The 11,704-nt window shown below is 45.7% G+C and overlaps 1 long non-coding RNA gene across 2 annotated transcripts in view; it reads left to right on the top strand.

Annotated features, from left to right (window-relative positions):
* Positions 1-8,852: 8,852 nt before the first annotated feature.
* LOC136400289 (uncharacterized) overlaps positions 8,853-11,704 on the top strand; it is a 34,940-nt gene continuing 32,088 nt past the window's right edge. Inside the window, exon 1 of one of the 2 annotated variants that reach the window (XR_010750281.1) lies at positions 8,853-8,958. This is a non-coding gene — a long non-coding RNA (uncharacterized lncRNA). Of the gene's footprint in view, positions 8,959-8,990; positions 9,186-11,704 lie in introns of those variants that run through there. The other variant, XR_010750280.1, reaches the window with a different exon arrangement.

Below are 11,704 nucleotides of genomic sequence, written 5' to 3'. Positions count from 1 at the left end.
AACAGGAATGCTCTTTCACTCTTTACCTTACCCTGCCCCCAAACATCTTTTTGAATTCACTAAGCCTCATATTCAATAAACATTGAAATTCCAGAAATTAGAGTTCTTGATCACATTCTGACTCAGCCAAAAACTGACTGGTTACCTTAGGCAGAAATTTATTTTTAAAAATACTTGTATTAGAGGGAAGGCTGTTTTAGGATGCTAAAAATGTTTTATATCTGGATCTAGGTGGGACTTTCCTGTGATATGTTTACATATCAAATTGCATCTGTAAGATTTGTGTCCTTTATATCTTTTAGGTAACTTTTTAAATTGGAAAACTAGGGAAATAGACTTGGAAAAAAGTAGGACTAAGGGAGGCTAAGTGAACAAAGGATAGTAACCAAGGCTCTGCCTGCTGAAGGTGCCGCTGTTGCTGCCACTGCCGCAGACCAGCCACTGGACTCGGTTAGGAAACATCCCTGCTGCTCGGCACCACTCCTGGTTCGGAGCCCCTGACAGAAGCGTTGTTGTGCCCCAACTTCCAGGAGCTGGAACAATTAGCTAGCAACCTTTCCCAGAAACTTGCACAGTGTAAAATCTATGACTAGAAGAAGAAGCTTCAGATCCTGTGCAGGCTGAGCAGTGACGAATTACCACAACGCTTCCCTAATCTTCATCTCTTCCTATTGCCCCCAGATTGGAGTCTTGTTTTCCCTCCCCCTACCCAACCCATCACCAGTTCTGACTATGCTACATCTGGACACTGCGCAGTTGGTTACTGCTAACACCTAGCCACTATCACCTCAGTCCCTTCCTCTTCCATCTCTGCTATCACTCTCTCCACACCCACAACCCGTTTGTTCATTTAAAAGGGATAAACCACGTCATTTCCTAGGCCTTTCCCCTTGCTCCCTGTGCTCTAGCAACATCAAGGACCACACTCCGGTCTTAGGATCTCTGTACTTGCCCTTCTCTGTCTGGAACACTCCGTGTCCAGATCTTACTTGGCTAGCTCTTTTTCTGTCATTTCACTCGACTCCTCAAGTGTCACTTTGGAGACAGGCTCTCAAAAGCCAGTCAGTAAGCTGCTTGGAGAATTGGGGGAGAAAGAAGAGGGCGATTTCTGTTTCTCCTAACAAGTACCAAATAGTTATGGTACTATTTGATTAAACTCTAGACACATTTTTGGACAATATTTACATTTAAACTAAATTTAAGAAGAAAAACTTAAAAAAGTACATTGTCACCGTCATATTACCCCTAGCTCATTTTTTACAAGGCATTTATCACTATCTAAAATTACCTTGTTGATTTTTTATCTATGTCCACCCTTTTAAGTTTTTTTTGTTTGTTTGTTTGTTTGTTTTTTTTTTTTACAGAGACAGAGAGTCAGAGAGAGGGAAAGACAGGGATAGACAGACAGGAACGGAGAGATGAAAAGCATCAATCATTAGTTTTTCTTTGCGCATTGCAACACCTTAGTTGTTCATTGATTGCTCTCTCATATGTGCCTTGACCGCGGGCCTTCAGCAGACTGAGTAACCCCCTTGCTGGAGCCAGTGACCTTGGGCTCAAGCTGGTGAGCTTTTTGCTCAAACCAGATGAGCCCACGCTCAAGCTGGCGACCTTGGGGTCTCGAACCTGGGTCTTCCGCATCCCAGTGCGACGCTCTACCCACTGCGCCATCGCCTGGTCAGGCTATGTCCACCCTTTTAGAATGTAGTCTCCATGGCAGCAGACACCTTGGATATTTAGTTCATTGCCCATATGCCTAGAACTATAACAGATGTTCAGTTAATTATTGATCAATGAATGAATATGAAGGGATTCTCAGAGAATGGTTGTCTTATTCTTAGAAAAAGACAAGGACTAGAAGATGCCATGTTTATGTAATTTTTCAGACATTCACTTCTGACTAATAAATTATCTGTGGTTAGGAAAGTAACATTACCTTTTTTAAAAAAATGACATTTGTTTTTGGAGGGACTAGTGTGGCCTTAGGAAAATTAGTGACAAAAAGTTAGTGGATTGGTACCTGACTGGTGATGGTGCAGTGGATAGAGCATCAACACTGAGGTCCCAGGTTCAAAACTGTGAGGTTGCTGGCTTGAGCACGGGTTCATCCAGCTTGAGCGCAGGCTCACCAGCTAAAGCATGGGGTCACTGGCTTGAGCATGGGGTCGGCATGACCCCATGGTCTCTGGCTTGAACCCAAATGTTGCTGGCTTGAACAAGGGGTCACTGGTTCAGCTAGAGCCCCCTGGTCAAGGCACGTATGAGAAGCAATCAATGAACAACTGAAGTGCCACAACTATGAGTTGATGCTTCTCATTTCTCTCCTCTCTTGTCTCTCTCCCTTCCTGTCTCGCATCTCCCACCCCTCGCTTAAAAGAAAAAAAAAGGTTAATGGATTGGTAATATTTGGGTAGTAATTTTTGTTTTTTGCCACAGACTTCAGTATAAACAATTATTTAAATGACATGCGCATAGACAGATAAAAGTGAAGTGCTTACCAGGGGTAGGGGGAGTAAAGAGGAACAAATATATGGTGACAGAAAATGATTGGACTTTGGGTGATAAGCACACAACATAATCAACAGTTCAAATGCTATCGAAATGTAAAAATAAATAAATGACATGTATGAAAAAGTGCATCTCACCATTAAAAAAAGGAAAGTATTAAAAAAGCTCTTGTGGCCCTGCCGGTTGGCTCAGCAGTAGAGCATTGGCCTGGCGTGCAGGAGTCCCGGGTTCAATTCCCCGCCAGGGCACACAGGAGAAGCGCCCATCTGCTTCTCCGCCCCTCCCCCTTTCCTTCCTCTCTGTCTCTCTCTTCCCCTCCCTCAGCCAAGGCTCCATTGGAGCAAAGGTGGCCCGGGCGCTGAGGATGGCTCTGTGGCCTCTGCCTCAGGCACTAGAATGGCTCTGGATGCAACAGAGCAACACCCCAGAGGGGCAGAGCATCGCCCCCTGGTGGGCATGCCGGGTGGATCCTGGTCGGGCGCATGCGGGAGTCTGTCTGACTGCCTCCCGTTTCCAACTTTGGAAAAATGAAAAAAACAAAAAACAAAAACAAAAAAAACCCTCTTGTTAAAATGTATTGTTCAGTCTTGGCCAGATAGCTCAATCAGTTAGAGCATCATGCTGATATGCCAGGGTTGTGGGTTCAATCCCCTGTCAGGGCACATACAGGAACAGATCGATATTTTTGTCTCTCTTTCTGTTCCTCTCTCTAAAATCAATAAATAATTTAAAAATGTATTATTTATTTCTTTTCAGAACTTGTGAGCAAACACTGTCCTCTTAATTTTGGCCTGATTCACTTTAGTGTATACTTCTTTCTAGAACTAGAAAAACCTATTTTTTATCTTACCAAAAGAAAATATTTTCATGAAGTTGAATGGACTCTATAAATAGAACTCTCCCTTAGAATGAATATCAGAGACCATTTTGGGAGACAGGCACTACATTTAATGTTTTTGTTTTCTCGATGGCCAGTGTTTGTTTAAAGTAAGTAAGAAAAATACCTAAACATTGCCCCTGAGGTGGGTTAAACTCAATTCTTATTTGATAAGGCCACGGGCATGCTTTTAAGTCATTTTGAGTTCATCTTTTCTTTTTTTTCTTAATGGATGTATTTATGTAGTACCTGTTGGCCTCATTATTCTACATACTTCTTTGGAAATTTTACTCTTCAAATGAGAGTTTAAAATTCCCACTTTAGGAAAGTACAATGGATATTAAATCAAGAAAAGGGAAAGTCCTCACCTCTAAGATGTTTTCATGGAAGTTAAGACAGCAGAGCCTGCTGCTCACATTCCTTCACAGCTGCAGTTATTGAACAGTGACCGCTTGTTCTTGACCTTTGTTCAGGGAGGCAGGTTGCCAGTCAGTTTGCGTCTGTTCTTGCCTAACACCACCCACCATAGCCATTGTAAAACCCACATTTTAACCTAAGAGCAAGTTTGAATCATCAGGTAAGTGAACACAGCTTGTCTAAACTGGTAGATAAGAAATGTCAGAGCATAAAGTGCTGTCTGTCCAAGGTTATGAACTTGTATTTGATCTGTACTCATGTCAAAACTCAACTGTAAAGCCAGCAAAACTATACATAAAGGAGCATTAGTGTCTTTTTTATCAATATTTTATTATGAACATTTTAAAATATAAGTTGACAATTATGCAGTAAATACCTATATATCTACCAGCTAGATTTTATCATTTTAAACATTTTGCAATATTAGTTCGATCATTGATTTATCTACAATTAACTGTTAATTTTTGGTATGTTTTTAAGCAAATAGAAGATCACAATGTGTTATTTTGGAAGCCAGGGGACAAAAACAACAACTGAATTGGAGATGAACTTTGTGTAATTATAATTTAACCTCTAAAAGAGTCATAATATATGTTCACAAATCCTAGATCTCATCATGATTAGAAAGATCCAACATTGCTGTTAAGAACCTAAAAGGTAATTGTAAAGGCAGTAGCCATGGCCACCATCACAGACACCTGGCCCATGCAGTCTTGCATTTGATTCGGACAGATGGTAGTGAAACAACAGAGCCAAGAACTGGTGGGCCATTAGCTTTAATCCTAGCTTGCACCCGGCAGGCAAGAAATACATACAGTGGGAAAACACTTCCCTTTCCATTCAGGGCTCCCAAAGCCACTGACTTATCCTAGTTTCCTAGAATCAAAGATTTCTAGCTCACCAGCCTTATTCACCTTTGTTCCCCATCTCCTTCTCTCTACACAAACTGGCTTCTCCCTCAGCACTCCGCCATCTTGGCTACTTCTCCTCTCCTCCATGTGGCCTTTCTCTGCTTCCTCTCTACTGCTAATCTCAGGAACCGAGAGAGAGCAAGCTCCCGGTCTGCCCCATTTTATAGTGTAGAAATCAAAACCTTTAATCCAATATATAAACAAGGAAGTCTCTGATACAAAGCCACTTAGGGTGGGAAAGGCTTAGTCTTAAAACTAAGCCTTAGGTTATAACGACCCTGCCTGCTTAGAGCCTATAGTTTGCACCCAATGCAAACTATAAGTGAGCAAACCTATATATCATATTTACAAACTTATTTGACCAACAGCAATACATATTTTTGGTAACTTGTGATCCTTCCCACATTACTTTTCACTATCTCAGACTTCCATCATTCACAGACAACCTTCACAATTTCTCCCATATTCAAATACTACGTGGAATATTCTCTTATTTTCTCTCAAATGCCTTATTTTTTAAAATTGAATTTATCTTTAGAATCAATCTTCATATTGCTATCATAAATGGAAAAGCAATATCATAAACAAGTTAATCATGTATTTATTGTTTGTAAAGCCAGCAGGCAGGGCCACTATCAAAGCAGCCTGGCCCATGCAGGTTCGCATTAGATTCGGACAGTCGGTAAAGAAACAGCGAAGCCAAAAACTGATGGGCCATAACCTTTAATCCTACCTTGCACCCGGCGGGCAAGTAAAAATACACACTGGGCTCCAAAACCCAGTCACACTCAGTGCTCACAAAGCCACTGACTTATCCGAGTTTCCTAGAATCAAAGGTTTCTAGCTCACCAACCTTATTCTCCTCAGTTCCCCATTTCCTTCCTTATCCCAGATACAAACTCTACACAAACTGGCATCTCACTCAGCACTCCACCATCTTGGCTGCTTCTCCTGGCCTCCTCCACGTGGCCGCCTTCCGCTGCTGGCTCTACTTTCTCTGCTCTCTCATGCTAATCTCAGGAACCAAGGGCCGAGTCCCGTTCTGCCTCCCTTTTATAGCGTAGAAATCCAAACCCTTAATCCAATATACATAATAGGGAAGTCTCTTAATATAAAGTCACTTCTCTGAGGCATGATAGGATTGTACCACCCTACAGCAAAAAGGGTAGGAAAGGCTTAATCCCAAAACCAAGCCCCAGGCTACAAGGATTCTGCCTGCCTTTAGCCCACCCCAACACACATTAATATCACCTGAGCGACGGCCTCCTCCTGTTATCTTTAACAAAGTGAGCATAATACATTTTATCTGCCCAACAATCCACCCCTATGCTCACTTTACTACCCACAATTTACATCACCAGCATTCCTGTGCAAGGAAATTAGAACATTACACAGATTACAACAGCAAAAATCATACAGTTTCAACAATTTCAAAGGTACATTTCACCAGTCTCTGAGCACTTAGCCCAAAGCGCAAAATGTCCTCGGCCTATGGGAAGTTTCCCGGGGCAGGGGAGTGCTTCCAGAAAAGCCACCCTCTACCCCCATCAGGGTATTTCACATTGTCCAAAATCCATAATCCGTAAGTCCATCCAACAAAGGAGCCAATGCCCACTCCGGTCGTAGTCCAGGAAATCAGTCCACGCACGTGGGTCATCAGCCACCCCCCTCATTCCTGCCGTCCTGGCAGGTCTTACACTGTCCCAAAGAGGGCCACGAGGCAATGGCAGTCAGCATTTCCATCTCTGCTCCGGAAAGCATGTCCAGCCCTATTTCCCAAAATCGCAGACCTACCAGGGCCAAAGTAGGTGCTCCTTCCAGCTGTGCTTTCACCTTCTGGAGACTGCGGATTGCAACTCCAGTCCGATTCTCCTCATCCTCCAAAGAGGGACTGAAAACACCAGCTCCGGCTGCCGGGCTCGAGCCTCCGGCTGCCGCCGCCTTCTGCTCCACAGACCTTGCAGCTCCGGACCCGGCCTCAGCTTCAGCTTCAGCCTCAGCCTCAGCCTCAGCCTCAGCTTCAGCCCCGGCCTCCCGCCGCTGCTGGCTCTCCGCAACATCCAGGGCAAGCTGCAACTCACGAACCTCTGAATCCTCCTCCAGTGTTTGCTCCATTTCCAGGCGAATCTCAAACACCTGGTCGGCCTCCTCCTCCAGCATTTCCTCCAGCTCCAGGGTCAGCATCGGTTTCTCCTGCGTTTGCTCCAACTCCTTCTGCTGCTCGGTTTGCAGGTCCCAGGCAGCCTCTTTCACAGAGCTCTCGGTTTCCTCACGCATGGCTGTAAAAGTCAGCCAGCCTACAATCCCCAAAAGGACAGCCATGGGGAACCCTAAAACTAGCCAGTCCTCTACTCCACCACTCAAAGGCTCCTTGCCGATCTGTATCGAATCCTGCCACAGACTACGCCAAATGTAAAGCCAGCAGGCAGGGCCACTATCAAAGCAGCCTGGCCCATGCAGGTTCGCATTAGATTCGGACAGTCGGTAAAGAAACAGCGGAGCCAAAAACTGATGGGCCATAACCTTTAATCCTACCTTGCACCCGGCGGGCAAGTAAAAATACACACTGGGCTCCAAAACCCAGTCACACTCAGTGCTCACAAAGCCACTGACTTATCCGAGTTTCCTAGAATCAAAGGTTTCTAGCTCACCAACCTTATTCTCCTCAGTTCCCCATTTCCTTCCTTATCCCAGATACAAACTCTACACAAACTGGCATCTCACTCAGCACTCCGCCATCTTGGCTGCTTCTCCTGGCCTCCTCCACGTGGCTGCCTTCCGCTGCTGGCTCTACTTTCTCTGCTCTCTCATGCTAATCTCAGGAACCAAGGGCCGAGTCCCGTTCTGCCTCCCTTTTATAGCATAGAAATCCAAACCCTTAATCCAATATACATAATAGGGAAGTCTCTTAATATAAAGTCACTTCTCTGAGGCATGATAGGATTGTACCACCCTACAGCAAAAAGGGTAGGAAAGGCTTAATCCCAAAACCAAGCCCCAGGCTACAAGGATTCTGCCTGCCTTTAGCCCACCCCAACACACATTAATATCACCTGAGCGACGGCCTCCTCCTGTTATCTTTAACAAAGTGAGCATAATACATTTTATCTGCCCAACATTGTTCTATACACTAAAATAAATGTGATATAATAATACACGTTGGTCTGCATGCCATACTTTGGGAAATACTGAATTATAGTCCCCATTCTTCCCCCTTTTCTATCACAAATAACAGACACAAGAAAAGTCAAAGCTACACTGGAAGTTGAACACAGATGACACACCAAGCTGTTATTTTTCTAAGGGACAAAAGCACCACATCCAGACTTGCACTGGGGAGAGGCGAAGTGTCTCCCGCAGCAGCGCTAACAAGGGTCTGCAGATTGTGTCCCAACTGGGCCCATTCTTTAGTATCCCTCCGTGGTCAACCCCAGCTGCTCCATGGGCCCCACATTGGCAGGAACAGAGCTAAAAGCCCAATCCTTGCATCCTGTGTTTGTCCTTTGTAGACTTCTCAGAGCTATGGCCCTGACCACATTTTCTTTTTCATTTGGTTTCCTCTTTTACTCTTATCCCTCTCCCACCATTATCTTCTCCAAACTGCCCTTATGTTATCATAGCTGTGGCAGGAGACCACAACACACCTATCTTTCCTTCCTAAAATTAGAACCAGGATACAGGAGCAAGACATATGAAGGTCAAAACAACAGATTTACTACTGATCAAGGTCAACTGGAAAATATAGCTGGGGTCTATGGCCAAGTGGGCTTCCTCTACATCCCTTGCAATATGATCATTTCCACACAGTCACTGGCAGAGTTGGTTGAAAACAAGCCTCTGTTGGTAGGGGTAGAGAGCCTGTCAGTGCTATGAAAAAGCATGTACTGGCACTGTGGGTGAGAACACAGATGGCATCCAGCCAAGTATGCTAAAGTCCTGCTCAATGTACTGCTCAGATGAGTCAGCCCCGTGACTTGGAGCAGTAAATGAGGGAGGCGGAGAGAAGCGGGAAGTGATCCTCTCAGTCTTCCCTCTTGGAAGGTGGAGAAGTTGCCTCCCTTTTATGGAAGCATGAGGAAGTCCAGGATGTTATCCCTTAACAATGACCTCCTATTGTTTCCTCCTATAGTGACCAAATGTCACAGAATGAACTTTGGAACCCTTAGTCAAACAGAGCAGGAAATGGGAATGCTGAACTGCAAAATGCATATTGGCAGCCAAAAACAACATGCAAAGATTTCTCAGGTACTTGTTAGGCAATTGCTGCCATTGGACACTGGTTTATCTGTAAAATGGCCCAAATTGGGCATATTCCCACCTTCTGTGATAAATGCTGTGGTCATGAGCCAGCTCTGGTGCCTTGAGCCTCAGTATCCCAACCAGGCTTGCCTTTACTCCCATTCCCAGCAGAATATGTCTCCTTCTCTGTCTCCAGGGAAAACCTGCCGTCCATTGGCTCTATAGTCTCACCTGTGAGTATGCAGTTTCATCATCTGATTAAAATACTAGGGTTTTTGTTGGGCAGATAAAATATATTATGCTCACTTTGTTAGAGATGGCGCTGCCCACGTGGAAGCCTGTCCTCCAGGTTATTGCTTGGGATGGGCGTGATTATGTTAATATGTGTTGGGGGAGGGCTTTCATGCTAAAAGGCTTTTTTTTTCCCCAACAAAAAATTTTTTTAAATTAATTTCAATGCAGTGACATTGATAAATCAGGGTACATATGTTCCAAGAAAACATCTCCAGATTATTTTGACTTTTGATTATGCTGCATACCCCTCACCCAAAGTCAAATTGTCTTCTGTCACTCTCTATCTGGTTTTCTTTGTGCCCCTCCCCTCCCCCTACCCTCTCCTTTCTCACCCCCTCCCCACCCCTCCACCCCTCCACCCCACTCCCTGTTACCATCACATTCTTGTCCATGTCTCTGAGTCTCATTTTTTTTTTTTTTTTTGGTATTTTTCTGAAGCTGGAAACAGGGAGGCAGTCAGACAGACTCCCGCATGCGCCCGAACGGGATGCACCCGGCACGCCCACCAGGGGGCGATGCTCTGCCCATCCGGGGCGTTGCTCTGTCGCGAACAGAGCCACTCTAGCGCCTGGGGCAGAGGCCAAGGAGCCATCCCCAGTTCCCGGGCCATCTTTTGCTCCAATGGAGCCTCGGCTGCGGAGGGGAAGAGAGAGACAGAAAGGAAGGAGAGGGGGAGGGGTGGAGAAGCAGATGGGCGCCTCTCCTGTGTGCCCTGGCCGGGAATCGAACCCGGGACTTCCGCACGCCAGGCTGACACTCTACCACTGAGCCAACCGGTCAGGGCCTTCTGATTCTCATTTTTATGTCCCATCTATGCATGGGTTCATATAGTTCTTAGTTTTCTCTGATTTACTTATTTCACTCCGTATAATGTTATCAAGGTCCATCCATGTTATTGTAAATGATCAGATGTCATCATTTCTTATGGCTGAGTAGTATTCCATAGTATATGTTGGGCAGATAAAATGTATTATGCTCACTTTGTTAAAGATGACACAAGGAGGCCGTCGTCCAGGTGATATTAATGTGTGTTGGGGGCAGGCAGGATTGTTGGAGCCTGGGGCTTGGTTTTGGGATTAAGCCTTTCCCACCCTTTTTGATGTGGGGCGGTACAATCCAATCATGCCTCAGAAGTGTCTTTGTTTTGTTTTGTTTTTCATTTTTCTGAAGCTGGAAACGGAGAGACAGTCAGACAGACTCCCGCATGCGCCCGACCGGGATCCACCCGGCACGCCCACCAGGGGGCGACGCTCTGCCCACCAGGGGGCGATTCTCTGCCCATCCTGGGCGTCGCCATGTTGCGACCAGAGCCACTCTAGCGCCTGAGGCAGAGGCCACAGAGCCATCCCCAGCGCCAGGGCCATCTTTGCTCCAATGGAGCCTTGGCTGCGGGAGGGGAAGAGAGAGACAGAGGAAAGCGCAGCGGAGGGGTGGAGAAGCAAATGGGCGCTTCTCCTGTGTGCCCTGGCCGGGAATCGAACCCGGGTCCTCCGCACGCTAGGCCGACGCTCTACCGCTGAGCCAACCGGCCAGGGCCTCAGAAGTGTCTTTGTATTAGAGACCTCCCTATTATGTATATTGGATTAAGGGTTTGGATTTCTACATTATAAAATGGGGGCAAAACGAGAGCTTGCACTCTTGGTTTCTGAGATTTTCAGCAGAGGAGAGAGTAGAGCCAGCAGCGGGAGGAGGCCACGTGGAGGAGGCCAGGAAAAGCCGCCAAGATGGCGGAGTGCTGAGTGAGATGCCAGTTTGTGCAGTTTGTATCTGGGATAAGGAAGGAGATGGGGAACTGAGGAGAATAAGGCTGGTGAGCTAGAAACCTTTGATTCTAGGAAACTCGGATAAGTCAGTAGCTTTGTGAGCACTGAATGTGAATGGGTTTTGGAGCCCAGTGTGTATTTTTACTTGCCCGCCGAATGCAAGCTAGGATTAAAGACTATGGCCCATCAGCTTTTGGCTCCATTGTTTCTTTGCCGACTGTCCGAATCCAATGTGAACCTGCATGTGAATGGCCACGATGGCGGCTCCTGGCCTTACAGTATATATGTACCAAAGCTTTTTAATCCACTCGTCCTCTGACAGACACTTGAGCTGTTTCCAGATCTTCGCTATTGTGAACAATGCTGCTATAAACATGGGGGTGCATTTCTCCTTCTGGAACCATTCTATGGTGTTCTTGGGGTATATTCCTAAAAGTGGGATGGCTGGGTCAAAAGGCAGTTCAATTTTCAGTTTTTTGAGGAATCTCCATAAAACAGTATGGTGTTTTATGGAGGAATCTCCATAAAACAGCCTCCACAGAGGCTGCTCCAATCTCATTCCCACCAGCAGTGTAGGAGGGTTCCCTTTTCTCCACATCCTCGCCAGCACTTATTCTGTGTTGTTTTGTTGATGAGCGCCATTCTGTCCCGTGTGAGGGGTATCTCATTGTGGTTTTAATTTGCATCACTCTAAT

The sequence above is a fragment of the Saccopteryx leptura genome, chromosome 3, assembly GCF_036850995.1.
Source record: "Saccopteryx leptura isolate mSacLep1 chromosome 3, mSacLep1_pri_phased_curated, whole genome shotgun sequence".
Taxonomy (NCBI): Eukaryota; Metazoa; Chordata; class Mammalia; order Chiroptera; family Emballonuridae; genus Saccopteryx; species Saccopteryx leptura.
The sequence above is the reverse complement of the archived record's forward strand: the minus strand, read 5'-3'. Positions and strand labels throughout refer to the sequence as shown.